This window comes from Ailuropoda melanoleuca, chromosome 13, assembly GCF_002007445.2.
Source record: "Ailuropoda melanoleuca isolate Jingjing chromosome 13, ASM200744v2, whole genome shotgun sequence".
NCBI classification, from domain to species: Eukaryota; Metazoa; Chordata; class Mammalia; order Carnivora; family Ursidae; genus Ailuropoda; species Ailuropoda melanoleuca.
This window is the reverse complement of record NC_048230.1, coordinates 27,995,137-28,010,337: the sequence shown is the minus strand read 5'-3', so window position 1 is coordinate 28,010,337 and position 15,201 is coordinate 27,995,137.

The window sequence follows — 15,201 nt, the reverse complement described above, 5'->3', positions numbered from 1 at the left end:
AGCTACTCTCCACACTAGGATCTGTGGGAAGGAGTGAAGGGGGCTTCTTTCAGGACAACGCAAAGGGTGCTCAGTGCTGGCAGGGGGGCTGCCCTCCTGGGTCTAGCCAGACATTTTCTGCTGATGCTGGGAGCTAGGGAAGGGGAACTGGCAGCCTGGAGCTCCCGCTCCTGGGCTGGTTGGTCCTGGCTGCAGAACTGTCCTGCCGGGGGACAGGGGTGGGGACAGGCACCCAGCTGCCCAGGACCAAGTGCCCCCAGCGCTCCAGCGGGGTCCTGAGAGCCATGTTAAGCTCTCAGTTACAGCTTTTGCAGACTCTGCAACTAAGGGGAAGAGCCGGGATTTTAGGAGATCTAAACCCTAGGAGGTCCAGCACATGGACTTCAGAAGACCCAGGGGCGTGCCTCCTGTCCCCTTCATCTACAGCAAACCTGCAGTATGTGCTTTTTTCTAAGCTAAGGGTCTAAGCTTCTGTGAAAGCTTAGAAGGATCAATGATTCCTAAAATCGTAAGAACTACTGCTCTAGACACACACACACTCACACACACACACGATGTGGACACACTCATGTAGACACACAAATGCATGTACATATCCACACATGTGCACGCACACATGCACACGCACATACACACATATCCACACACACACACGTACACACACACGCGCGCGCGCTCTCTCTTCCTGTTTCAGGTTTCTTCCATCTTTCCACCCTGCACAGAACTTCCTCCACATACATCCTCTCCGCACAACTGCTTTAAGCCCACTCTTCCGAGAGGCTCGCGGTGATCCCTAGTGCCCACCAAATGCATTCCATGGCTTGGTGTTCAAAGGGCCTCCACCATAAGGCCCTCTCTCCCGGACATGGACAGGAACCTCATTTCCAGGCCAGCTTTCAAGACTCACTGACCCTGCCGTGTGCTGTCCACCCTCCCTGCCTTTGCCCAGCGATTTTCCCTTCCTGCTACAGCCCCCGTCTCTTTGCCCACCTCCACTTCTGCGATCCCACCCAACTGCAGGCCCCGCTCACAGGCCACCTCTTCAGGACAGCCTTTCGCAGCCTCATCAGAAATGCCTGCCTAGGGGAGCCTGGATGGCACGGCGGTTAGGCGTCTGCCTTCGGCTCAGGGCGTGATCCTGGCGTTATGGGATCGAGCCCCACATCAGGCTCCACCGCTGGGAGCCTGCTTCTTCCTCTCCCACTCCCCCTGCTTGTGTTCCCTCTCTCGCTGGCTGTCTCTATCTCTGTCTCTGTCGCATAAATAAATAAAAAATCTTAAAAAAAAAAAAAAAGAAATGCCTGCCTTCCTCCCATTCATCCCCCATAGTCCTTTGCGTGTCCCCGGCCCTGGACCCTTATCTCTCAAAGCCTCACACTCTGGGTCTCCGGGGACGGCACCCAGCTTGCCACCCTGTGCAAACTAAGCCCCTGGGGGGCAGGGTCTGTCGGGGGTGTCCACGAGTCCTCTCTGAATCCATATGCCACCATCACCCTTCCTGCGCTGCTCCCCCCACCCCCAAGGTAATACCAAGGTCAGATATAAGAAAAAATAGAGGGAACAACATTTTGCAAATCATGGGGTAAACTCTGTTCAAGGGCTCCTCCCCTCCCAATATTCTTCCTGGACTCCTGCCCGTCGTTGGCTCCGGTCCCCCTGGCCTCTCCCCATCCCCCCGGTCCAGATGTCCAGAGCCTGACTCAACTGGAGAGACTGTGTCTCACTGTCTCTGAGTCTGGATCTCTGTCTGTGTCCCCAGACATCTGGTCTCCCTCATCAGACTGGGATCACTGGGAATGTGAGGACCTACCTTTTTTGTGTGTGTCTTTTTTTTTTCTTTCTTTCCTTTCCCCACTCCATTCAAATAAGGATTTCAAACAGCTTTCAGACACATGTGACAAGATAAAAAATGAGAGAGGAAGCCAGGGGTGGAAGAGGTCCTGCCTTCCCATTCCCCAGGCTCTGTCTCTGGCACCCAACAAAGGGCACCTTTCAGAGCGGCCCAGCCTGGGCCTCTGCTGAGCCCATTCATCCTCCTTTGCAGGGACCTCAGGTGTGGACTTGGCCAGGGCCTTCCTCCTTCACCAAACCACCAGGCTCTGCCACCAGCCCTGGCCCTGCCAGCTGCCGCTCACCTGACCCGGCCCTTCGTGCTCTGGCTCTTTCTCTCCGGCCTCCATCTGCAACCACAGCACATCCCAGCTGTCTGATTAACTCAATTGATTAATTAAGCTCTAATGAGACTGTGACTCACCCCTGCAGCTGCTGACCAGGAGGCCAGCCATGCCAGGAAGGGCTTGGGGGCCACAGGCATGGGCCTCGGAGGGCCCAGGGGACTGGAAGTGCCGTGGGCGGTGCTACCAGTGAGGGAAGCACGAAGCTTGCCCGTGGCTAGGTCTCCTCCAGAGCCCTCGTGGGTGAGGGGGTTCTGCGGGCTCTCTTGGCCAGCCAGTCAGCTCCAGAATGACACATCCAGCTCCAACCCTGCTGAAGGCAGGGGGGCAGAGCAGGGATCGATTGGCAGAGAGGTGCAGGGAGAGGACTAGATCCCCTCAGTCTCACTGTGATTCCCGGGGCCTGGAGGGCCCAAGGCCCAGAAGGCACTGGCCAGGTGGAAGCTGGCCAGTGACCAGAGGGGCCAGGCCCAGCCCTGCCAGCAGCCACAGGCTCGGCAGCTTCCAGCCCCCACAACTCTCAGCCAGGTGATCTCTGGCTTCTGGCTTCTGGCTCCCAGTCCCAGGTAACCTCGAGGGCTCTGCACAGCAAGTCCTGAATTCCAGCCCCCCCCCTTCCCCAGGGCTCTGCCCCCTTGTCTGGGGTGGGGGGCAAATGCCCCCTGTTAACAATGGTCATCTCATCATCATTTTCCATTTCACAAGGAACATCCATACCCATTCTTCTCCAGAATCCTGTGAGGCCCACAGAGCAGGGAGCCCATTCTAGAGATGAGAAAACTGAGGCCTCCGCTTGCCCAACATGACACCTGGTGTTTTCTTGCTTCTCAGCTTTGGCATTCATTGTGAGAAAACACTCCTCTTCAGGTTGGAGACCTCGGCTTCGGGGTCACTTCGACCAGGAAGCCGCCTGTATCCCCAGCTGCAGGAAGGGACTTCTTATCATGTCTCACGTGGGAAGTTGTTCATGTTGGCCATCGGGCCACCAGGGCAGCTGCCAGTCTACCATGCAACTTAGCCCTGGCGCCCAGCTCGGGGCCTCATGTGCAGTAAGGCATAATGAATATTTTCGGAAGGAAGCAGAGAAGGAAGAAATGAATGAGCCCCCACGAGTGACAGATATTCTGATCCCCAGTCTAGTGCTGGGAGGAAGGATGCTGCAAAGGCCAGGCAAGTCTGACCAATGTGGGCATTTCAGGTGAGGCTGTGCAGGGAATCTGCTGCAAGCACGGCCCTCCCGGGACCAGGGAGGAAGCACAGGAGCCCTTCCCCTCTCCCCCCCCCCAGAGAGAATGTGGTGGGGCCTAGGGTGGGGGATGGGAGATGGTGGGTGCAGGGCAGGAGAGGGTGGGGAGCACGGAGCTCTGGGGCACTGGAACCTCCTTCGGGGGGAGAGGAAACCTGGGGTGGAGAAAGAGCACTGGCTGGAGAGGAAGATCGGGTTGGAGTCCTCGCTTTGCGCATGTGGCCTCCCTCACTACACCTGTGAATTGAGAAAGTCCCATGACACAGCCTCAGGATCTGTCATCCTCCCCTGGGCTGGGAGCCCTGCTGCCCCAAGAGACATCTGTGACCAGGGGAAGTGCGTGAATGGTGATGGACAGTAGAAATGGGGGTTGTGACACAGCCAGGAGCCTCTGATCCCCACGAAGGACCCCCTCTGTTCCTCCCAGCTCCTCCAATTCAATTACCAGCTTGGCTTTCAAATCGGGCTCCAGCCAGTAACTTTACTGGAGAAAATGACTATGTGATTATTGCAACCTTACTCCAAACACCATTTTAATTGGATCTGGGAAAAGGCTATTTGAGCATGGAGGGGCCATCTGGGGGGCAGGAGCGGAGCAGCACGGGAATGTCAAGGAGGGGCCCGCTAGCCCCTGAGCCTTGAGCAGCAGAAGATGCTTCTGGGCCACGCCTTCCAGCCCCCCAATGGATCCCTGATATCCATTGTGGACCTGGGCTTAGCTTTAGCAGGAAAGAAAAAATTAGTGGTGGTAGTGGGGGGCCTCACAGGCAAGCAGGCTGGGGGGGGGACAATTCCAGCAGGTGAGTTTCCTGCCCAGAACAGCCCTCAGAAACTTAGGAAACTGCTTTTCTGCCAATCTCCTTTCTCTACCTTCAGCCCCAGCCCACTTGGGAGTAAACTTTTGCTTAAACACTAGCCCTGAGGAAGGAGAATTGGAAAGAACATCTGATTTTCCAGAATCCACCAGAGCCTTCTAGAGGGATTTGGGATAATCTGCTCCAGGGATCACTCTGCCAGCTTTCTCCCTATTAGGCAGATAATTGGGATTTGACTACATACTAATCTTTCTGAGCTTCAGCTTCCCTAGCTGTCAAAGGGACAATTGGTCCTAGGTGACCCCTAAGTACCCCTCCCAACTCGGAAAGAAGCCATTTTCGCTGATTCCCCGTGTGTCCTCCACGAGGCTGGAGAAGTCCAACCCCGACTCCTCAGTGGCCAGTTCTGCAGGGCCTGTGGGCTCCAAGGCTTGCGGGGTCCATTGACCCCAGCAGCTAAGATGTCCCTCCCCACCCCTGAGCCAGAGCTCTGCCAGGGGCCAGGTGGAGAGCGTGAGCCTGGTTTCGGGGCAGGAAGGCAGGCATGGGATGTGCCCCAGAGGTTGAAGCATTGGGAGGAAGGACACAAGAATGGACCCCATCCCCCACCTTGACTCCATCTTCATGTGTCTCCAGGTCTGGCCTTCCTAGGGCTCTCTCTAATGACTTTCCCATCGCCTTAACCAACACTGTCAACACTTCCCTCAAAAATTGCTTAACAGCTGCCATGTTGGTGACTGGCTCTAGGAAGCTACTCAGGGCAGGGTGAACGTGCGCCCCTGGACCTTCCTCCAAGACATGGATGCTGGGATGCAGGGAAGACTGGCCGGGCCCTGGCACACCCCAGCGACAGCCAGTCACCAGCAAGCACTTACAGGGCACTTGGTGGGCATGGGTGGAAGGACAGTGGGGCAGGTACAAACGGAATAGAAAATGTTGGTTAAATTCATCCGCCTGAATTTAGCGCCTCCTGGTGCCAGGGATGGGGCCAGTGTGGCCCCAGGGAAGTCGACAATCTTGTCTGAGAGGCAGGACACCCCTTTCCTGGAATAACCTGGAACTTCAAGACATGGCCGAAAAGAGGGTGAAGAAATGAGGTCCTGGGCACTTAGGAGCCATCAGTGTCCATAAGATGAAACCTGGGAGGACTTCCTGCAGGAAGGAGGTCTGGGCATGGTTTGGCCACAGGGACATTGGTGGGCATTCTGGAGGACCACACAGCTAGGACGCACAAGGAGAAGAGGCAAGTGGGAGAAAAGTAAGCAAGCAACCATCAAGGTTGTATTTTGTGCCTCACAACACCTGTGAGAGGGAGCAATAATTATCTCCATCTTACAGACCAGAATCCTGAGATGAAGACAGGTTCACACACTTGCTGGGGCCACGTGCAGCCAGAAGGGACAGAAGGAAGGTCTGCCTGTGCCTCCCCAAGCCCCAAGAGGGTCGGCCTCATGCCGGGAGCACCAGCTGGCAGAAGCCCAGGGCTCCTTTGGGAATTAGGAGGCCAGTGCCCTGGGGATGTCTGGGATCCATGAGGATCCAGGAATAAGATCTGAGACAAACAGGACCCCAGCCCGCCAGGCGTGTGCCTGCTTGGAGTAGGGGGGTTCAAAGGCACGGATGAGGGGAAAATTATATTGTCAAAGAGGAAAGCCGGTGCTGCCATCCCTCTTTCACTCATTAATTTCTGGGGAAGTATTAGCTGTCAGCAAGTAGCGGCCCTCCAATTCAAATTACAGAATTTGAATTCTTAATTTCTCCTAATCCATCAGTGAGCTGCCTTCCCGGGCTAATATTAGCAGCACTGGTGAGGCTTATAGCACAGTCACTGATGTCTCCCCCACCCCCAAGAAAGCCCTAATCGATAGGGCTGGGCCTGGGGTGGGCCCTCCAAGGCAGGGACCCCCCTCCCTACTCCTCAGCTCCCTCCAGTCCCAGGAAGAGTGCAGAGTTCTGGGGAGGTCCCTGGAGAGACAGGAGAGCAAAGGAGAGATAAGGAAAGCAGAATCAGAGCCGGAGTGACTTGGAACAAGAGAGGGAGGGAGGCTGAGACCAGAGGAAAGACAAAATTAGGGAGACTAAGAGAGGTGTAGGCAAAGTGATGGGGAGATTGGGCCAGAGGCTCAAAGAGGTGGATGGAGCTGAGGTGGAGAGGAGGGAGGGAGCCCTTCAGAATCTAGTGTCGGAGCAACCCACACACTGACTTTGTTCACAGGGAAAGCACAGCAAAACCAAAGCCCCGTGGGACCGCACAGGATCATGGGAGTATTGTGTCCCATAGATAACACAGAACCTGGAACACTAGACCCCACAGTCCGCTTCGCCTGTAGATGTTCTGGAGTCAGTCACTTCGAATCAAATCATAGCTCAAAGGCCTCCTCTGCCAGGAAGCCCTCTTGCTTTCCATCTGGCAGCACCATCTCCCTACCTTTGTAGTAGTGTCCTCTCCTGGTCAGAGATCTGGGTCCTGGAGACACTCTGCAAGGATGCTTCTTTGCATAGGTGGATTGAGAAAGACAAGACAGGTGGGATGGCTGCTAGGCAAAGCACCTTATGTGCATTTCTCTCTCTTCAACAAGGCCATGAAGTAGGAACTATTCCTTTTTTTTTTAAATTTATTTATTCGACAGAGATAGAGACAGCCAGCAAGAGAGGGAACACAAGCAGGGGAGTGGGAGAGGAAGAAGCAGGCTCATAGCAGAGGAGCCTGATGTGGGGCTCGATCCCATAACGCCGGGATCACGCCCTGAGCCGAAGGCAGACGCTTAACCGCTGTGCCATGCAGGCACCCCAATGAAGTAGGAACTATTCTTATCCCCATTTAATAGGTGAAGAAACAGGTGTTAAGTCACTTGCCCAAGGTCATGGGGCAATGAAGCAGCCATGTCGGAATTTGAACCCAAGCAGGCTGACGCCAAAGCAAGTTATTTAATACCATGTGACAGAATCTTGAGGGAAGCCTCCAGGGGATTGTACATGGTGCAGTCCCTGTCCTTGTTGAACCATGGAAGGGTGAAGGACATGTCAGGCCGGCCCCATGGCTTCCTCACGTGACCCTGCTTCCATCAGCCAGTCTTATTAACATCCAGATAGTCCTGTACCTTCCGCCCCACTCACCCAGCTCACACCTCTCTCTCCTGCTTTCCCATCTCCCCAAATCTGACCCTTCATCCAGACAGGCCTGGTTCAAGTCAGGCCGTCAGCAGGAAGGCTTCCCGTAGCCCCATCTCTGACCTCCACAGCCTGTCCCCTCCCTGGCCCGGTTCTCGTCTTTTCTGTCAACGTCCTGCCTCCTCAGCAAGTTGTAAGGCTCTCTGTGCACAGCCCAGGTGCCCTCTGATGTCCTAGGAACTCAGCCTTGCCCAGGCGAGTGCTCAGTAAATATTTGTGGACTTATCTACTGATTGATTGGTGAGTGAAAGCAGGAGGCCTGGGACAAAGCATCTCAACTGAGCAGTGTCCCTCCCATCCTGGGCCCCAGGGAAGTGTCCTGGAGCTGAAGACACACAGGGGGGACCTCCAGGCCCTGGCACGTGTGAATGGCCCAATGGGGGCCATGCAGCTCTCCAGACTGCTCTCCTAGCTATCCCTTCGGAGGTCCTGTCCCCCCAGGCTGGAGGATTTGGGAATGTGAATGGGGAAGGGAGAAAGAGGGGTCCCTCAGCTTGGGAAGGGACCCCTGCAGGTGGCTCTTAAAGCTCCCCTTCCCTCCCCAGGCTCTGGCCAGGCCCCCAAGCTGGGGACCAACTCCAGGATCTCCCCCAGGGTTGAGGTCACTGCCCCCACTCCCTTTGCTGTCCTGGCTACTCACCCTCCCCTATCTGAGAGGCTGGGCCTGAACAGAACTATTTCAGATCAAACTTCTGAATTATACATGCTCTGGCCAGTGAGGCCCTCCCTCCTGCTCCGTGGCAGTGGGGGTTGGGAGTAGGCGATCACTGGATTTCACCTTGGGCTCAAGGGTCTGAGTTTGTGCCCATACCAGGAGGAATGTGGTGGGCTTGTATGCATGTGCTGATGTTATGTTTGTGACCAAGGGATTGTCAGTGTGAATGAATAATTGTGGTTTCACAGATAACACATACAGTTTCTCTCTCTCTGAAGCTCCAGGATGGTTCTGGCCCAGCATCTTGTGGTCTCCAAATCTGTGTGTGAGGCCAACATACAGGATGAATGGAGGCCCAGGCCCAGATTCACATGGGATGATACCACAAGTCATCCTGCCTTGGCCGGTGGTGGGGTCCTCAGGAGTCAGACGGACAGAAAAGACATATTACCTCATCAGGACCAGACCCAGGAGAAGTGAAGCATAGGCCATTAACTGCCTGAGAATAAGGGCAATAATGGCCACCATGAGTCGAGGACCTCCTCTGGGTTCAGACATTTTACACATAGGAACTGAGTTGAATGTCACAACACCTCTGTACCGCTCATAGGATTATCCCCGTTCTACTGATAAGGACGCTAAGGGTCAGAAAGACTAAGCAACCAGCTCAAGATTGCACACAAGGAACTAGCAGAATCAAAATTCAGACAGCTAAGAAAATAATAGGGCGAGCCACAGCCTGGGAGAAAACACTTACCATACCTATATCTGACAAAGGAACTGGGTCCAGCGAACTCTTAAAACTCAGTAATAAGAAGACGATCTAATTTTCAAATGGTCGGGGGAAGATAGAGAAGGACCCATACGCACACGAAAAAGATATTCAACATCATTCACTATCAGGAAAATTAAAATTAAAATGAGATACTGCCGTCCACCCATGAGAAGTCTGACCACGCTGAGTGCTCGCGAGGTCGCAGGGCCGCGGGAACTCTCACACCGCCGGCAGAACGTACAAGGGTGCAACTACTTTAGAAGTCTGTCAGTTTCTTAGAAAGTTCAGCATCCAATGACCATAGGACCCAGTCGTTCCACTCTTAGGTATTTACCCAAGACAAATGAAAATCTACATTCACGCAAAGACTTGTAACACACGCTCATAGCGATTTTATTCTCAACAGCCCAAACCCGGAAACAACATGAACGTCCATCAACACGTGGCCAAATTATCACATATTCATACAGTGGGCTCTGACTCGGCGATAAAAAGGTATCAACTACTGACAAAACAACACGAATGAATCTCATGAACACGATGAAAAGTGAAAAGCAGCGAGACACCAAAGAGTACATATTACATCATTCCATTTATATGAAACTCTAGAAGAGAGAAACCTAATCTATAGTGACAGAAAGCAGATCAGTTGTTGCCTGGGGCTGGGGGAGGGCTGGGGATCGACTGGGAAGGGGCATAAGGGAGCTTTTGGGGATGATGAAAATGTTCTAATCCTGATTGTCGTGGTGGTTATATGTGCATATAAATTTGTCAAGACTCATCAAATTGAACACTTGAAATGTGTGCATTTTGTTGTATGTAAATTATACTTCAATAAAATTGAAAAAAGAAACCCAGGTAAGCTGAGCTGAAATCCACACCTGTAATTATTATGTTCTGTGTCTCTTGAGAAAGTGGCAGGTGAGTAGGGGGCAGGCAGGTGAGTGGGAGGAAGAGAAAGACCTGGGGATCTAGAATTGATTACCTGCCCCCACCAGGAGGAAGCTTTGAGCTTTCCTCTGCCTTACTGCCCCCTACCACTCAGGCTGTCTGTGGCCTTCCCTCTAACCTGGGGAACTGACCACCTTTGGCGTGTCTAGTCTCATGCTGGGGATCCCCTCTTTGACTCACAGCATCCTGCGTGGTGGGTCAGGAATCCCCAGGGGGTCAGTATTTTGTTCCTTTCCACCTCTAAGGATCAAGTCCAACCTGTACATGTCCCCAGAGAGGACTCTCCTCCCCACCACCCAGGGGACTGGTTGGTGCTGGGCCTCCAGTGCCATGGGAGGGGGCACGGGCACTCTGCACTGGGGCAGGCATCAGGCTCACCCACCCAGGAGCCCCCAGGAAAGGCCAGTGTGCCAGTGCTCAGAGCCCTTGGTCCTTGCTATTATCATCAATCGTTTCTTTTTTTAAGATTTTATTTATCTATTTGACAGAGAGAGAGAGGGAGCATGCACATAAGCAGGGGGAGGGGGAAAAGCAGACCCCCTGCTGAGCAGGGAACCTGATGTGGGACTTGATTCCAAGACCTGGGATCGTGCCCTGAGCCGAAGGCAGATGCTTAACTGACTGAGCCACCCAGGTGCCCCTCATCATTCGTTTCTTGAATGGCTATTGGACGCTAGGCTTTGAGGTAAGCCCTATGCCTGCATTTTCCCCAGTAATCCTCTGGGCAACCCTAGGAGGCTAAAGCTGTTACTGCCCCTGTGTTACAGACGAGGATGCTGAGGCACAGAGAGGGTACGTAAGGGCCCACAGCTAGCAGGTGGAAGGAAAGCTGACAGTGGCCAATGCATTTAATTTCCCAGCCATACCTGCACCAGCCCCATTCGAATCCCTTGAAGGGCTTTTTAAAAATATAGATTCCTGGGACATCTGGGTGGCTCAGTCGGTTAAATGTCTGCCTTCGGCTCAGGTCATGATCCCAGAGTCCTGGGATTGAGTCCCACATCTGGCTTCTTGCTCAGTGGGGAGCCTGCTTCTCCCTCTGCCTGCCACTCCCCCTGCTTATGCTCTCTCTCTCTCTCTTTGACAAATAAATAGAATATTTTTAAAAATACAGATTCCTGGGTTGATGCTTTGCTTTGTCCTTATTTCTTCTAGATTCTCAGGAGTGGACCCAGGTAAAGGATCAGCGCTGGCCCCTCTGGGCCACGACACCCCCACCCCCAGGTACTGAGCACCAAGCTCCGCTTGCCGGGCACAGTGCCGGTCCATCCGACTGGGGAGGGAGGCAGGGCCGATCCTGGTTGGGACGGGCTGGGCCTGGGGCTGGCAGGGAAGGAGGATCTACAAATAGCAGCAAATTGCTCATTGATTTCTGTCCCGTAGGGTGGAGCCCTGGGACCAGCAAGAATGGGATTGGGTTTTAACTAGAGAAGTGGAAAGGGCAGGCATGCAAAGTCAGCAGGCAAGATACCGGGGCCCCTGTGCCCCTTAGGTACCAGGGCCTAGCGGTCCTGGGGAAGTAGGACCCCCACCCCTACCCACCGCTGGGGATGCAGGTTCCTGGAGGCTGGCCCCAGGATCTAACGGGTATGGTCTGCAACCGGGGAAGGGGTGAGGAAAATGCAAGAGGAAAGTGTTCCACGGACAAAAATACCCGCTTTTCCAAGATGACCCATATTTCAAACATCCACCCCATCAGACTTTTAAGCACACAAACCAATTATACCAAATGCTCGGAATTGGGGATCAGAAAAGAACCTGCAAAGGGGCGCCTGGGTGGCGCAGTCGTTAAGCGTCTGCCTTCGGCTCAGGGCGTGATCCCAGAGTCCTGGGATTGAGCCCCACATCCGGCTCCTCCGCTGGGAGCCTGCTTCTTCCTCTCCCACTCCCCCTGCTTGTGTTCCCTCTCTCGCTGGCTGTCTCTGTCAAATAAATAAATAAAATCTTTAAAAAAAAAAAAAGAAAAGAAAAGAAAAAGAAAACAACCTGCATGCCTGGAAAGAGCGTTCGAGAGGTCTCCTAACAGGTCTGCCACATCCTGCCCGCACTCCAGGCTCCTCAGAGTTGGTTACATGTTCTGCACGCCACACACACACCCCCGCCCCCAACCAGCCCCTCGTGGCTCATCCTTCTGCCTGGAATATCTTCTCCATCTCCCCTCCACCAGTCCATGCCCTGGCCATCCTGAAGACCCAGACTAACTCCTGCTTCCCGCCCAAACCTTCCTAGCGGTCAACAGCCTCCTGGGGTTCTCCCTCCCCTGAAGACCCTGACACCTGCTGTCTCCTTTGTGTGAATGCATGTGTGTATGTGTGTGTGTGTGTGTGTGTGTGTCACGCGTGCACACATGGGGAGGTGAAGTGAATGCTGCAGTCCTGGGGTTTCTTGGACAGGAGCCATGTCTTAACCATCCCCATCACCTGCTCCCACAGCAGACAGCACAGAGCACGGATGCTGCCTGGTCAGCTTGGACTCATGGCCTCAGAGACCCCTGCAGCTAGTAGGAACCACGGCAGCATCTTGTCCCTCTCCCCCTGCTCAGAAAGTTCTAGTGATGGAGGGCAATCCTTGCATCACTCCAGGAATTTCTGCCCCGTCATCAGCGATTGACAGGTATCTTGACCTCGGTCTGCCTTTCATCTCCTCCATCTCCAACTCCTTCAGCTCCCAAGGCCCCCTTATGATTCCCCTGACCTGTCCTCTGTTGTGAGCCGGTGGGCCCCCAAGCCCAGCCTGTCTTTGTGCCGCAGGAGGATGGTGAATCTCCTTGGATCCCTGAGATGCGGCTACAGAGCAGAAAAGGAGTGGAGAAGCCAGAAGTCATTGCCATCAGGCTCGGCCTTGTTTTCAGCTCGGGACAAGTTATGGGGGCCTCTGGCCGGGCCCAGGAGAGGAGGGGAGGAGCCCAGATATCACCCCTCAGGGCAGTGGGGGCGGCAGCCTTCCTCCTTGGAATGGTGGGGAAATGGAGGCCTGGGGAAGGGACATGACTTGACTATGGACGCACGTGTCGGAGTCCAACCCAGGAGCCAGGTTCCCCCCTGGGGTGTGGGGTCTGCTGGCGCCCCAGCTCCAAGGTCAGCAGCAGACAGGGTATCACGGATGACACGTGCAGGTCCCTGGATGAGCCCCACAGAGGATGAGGTGGACAGAAACCCTCCGGACCCCGAGGCTGGGGCTGGGCCCGAGCTTCCAGGGACAGACTGATTTCCTGCCACTTGGCCCCGAGCCCCAGAGCAGCTGCTCCCTCATCTCATTAATGGCCCTGGTTCCAAATCCTTGATGAAGGGGGATCATAAGCAGTCACTCTGTATGAGCCTCCACGGAGTTTTCCATTAAGCAGGGAACCAGGAGGGACCAGGAGCAGCCGGGATAGCCACAGGCTCGCCATGCTGAGGACTGCACCCCCTTCCCACCTCTCATCCTCTTCTCTGCCCCTGCCATTCCTCAGCTCCTCACTCCCTCCTCCCCTTGGCCAGGCAGCCACCCATTCGCTGCCCTTACAGGCCTCCTCTGCTTCCAGTTCACCTTATCTCCTGCCCCTCCTCAGAGCCTGCCCCTACCTCCTTCACCTTGAACCCCTACCCTTCACCCCTTGCCTGGCTTCAGGAAGGGAGTGGGCAGGGAGAGGTGCCACGTTCCACCTACAGCTCGCATTGAGGGCAGCAGTCTCGGGGCTTTCCCTGTGAGACCAACCCAGGCCAGAGCCGTGACCCTTCACAGATCACCACTCCTAGCAATTAACACCCTGGCTTGGGGGTGGGAGGATGGGGTGAAGGGGGCATCCAGCAAGCAGCAACCAGGTTTTTCTGGGGACAGCCCAGCGACAGTGAGGAAAACCCTCCCGACCAAAATCTGCAGCTGGTCAGTGCCAGCTGGGAGGAGTCCTCAGGGTCTGGTCAGATGAAAAGGAACAAGACTAGAGACCCAACAGTCGGCCACTGGCTGACAGAACAGGTCCCAGGAGCCAGAGGAAGTTTGGGTTAGTGCCCAGTTAGGGTTAGGGCAGTCCAGCTGTGACCAGCAGACATCTGAAGACTCGTAGGTAAGGCACAGGATCCAGCAGAAAGCAACAGGTGACAGTCAGTGACTAGGGGGTAGGGTCCTCGTTGGATACAATCTTAGATGGCCAGTGGGTTGGAGTGGTTAGTTTGGGGTGGTCAGTTTGGGGAGCTCTGTATTGAGGGTCACTACTGGATGTTGGAGTAAAGATGGTGGTTGTGGGTGGCTGGTGTTGAAAGGATGTATTAACATACTGATGTTGGGCCATTAGGTGTGGCTGGTCAGTGATGGATGTTTGACACTGAAGAGCTGGTTGGGCTGGGCCACCAGTGTTGGGAGGTTGGGGCTGGATCAAAGCATGGTCAGGACTGCTGGAGATGGTGACTTTCCTAGACAGTGTTAAGAGGTAGATGGTGAATGGTCAGTATTTGGAGGCTGGGGCATGGCACCCCCCCTTCCCACCCTGTGTGATGCGTGATAAAGCAATACAGGGCTCAGCTCCTGCCCTGCCCCAGGGCTTCCTCCAGTCCTAGGCTACATTCCTGCCTTGGCAAAGCAAAGCTGTCCTGGGGCTAAGGTGGGGGCTTAGTGTCTTGGATTATGGCAGACCCAAGGCTGGTCAAGGTCCTTAAAAGTGATGGGGGGGACGGGTAAAAGGGGAGGGCAGGGAGCTGAAGTGCTTAGAGATGCAGCAAAGCTCCACAGGGGCTGTGGGCCTCAAGGCCAGGATGCTCATTGATGAATCGATTCCCATTATTGATGCTGCTTGGAGAAGTTTCGAAAGATGGGGGAGAGGATGGAGTTCTCCTGGAGAAAACCACAGCTCCGCCTGGCCCCTCAGAATACAAATGAGGCCATCTGCTCACCTGGCAGTGCTGATGGGGGAGGGGGGGATGCACTGAACTACAGATGGGGTGCCGGGGGATCCAAGGTTGGCAGTGGGCTGCAACTGCTGGGTGCAGCACCCCAGCTCTGGGCAAGCTGCGGACTTGCAGGCAGATGTGGAGGGAGCATCAGCTTTGCATGCGGCAGTCACGGGAGATGGAGTTAGATCCCCTGTCTGAAGTTTTCTTGAAAAGCAGGTCATTCTCTGTAAAAGAAATCTTCCCTACTTCCAGAGGCATGGAGCGCCCTGGACCGAAAGTGTCCAGCAGAGTTTGGGAGACCCCACTCAAGAGCCCCCAAGTCTAAAGAGAAAGAAAGACTGTGCCTCCCCCAAGTGTATTCATCCCTTGGGAGGAAAACAAGCGGCAGGTGGTCCTGGGGCACGGGGCTGGCTCAGTTGAGGGAGGGGGAGCCGGAGACTCTTGATCTCAGGGTTGTCAGTTTCAGCCCCACGATTACTTAAAAATAAAAGAGGTAGGTTGTCCTGATTGGAGGAGACGGTGGTGTCCCACACCTGGGATTGGAGG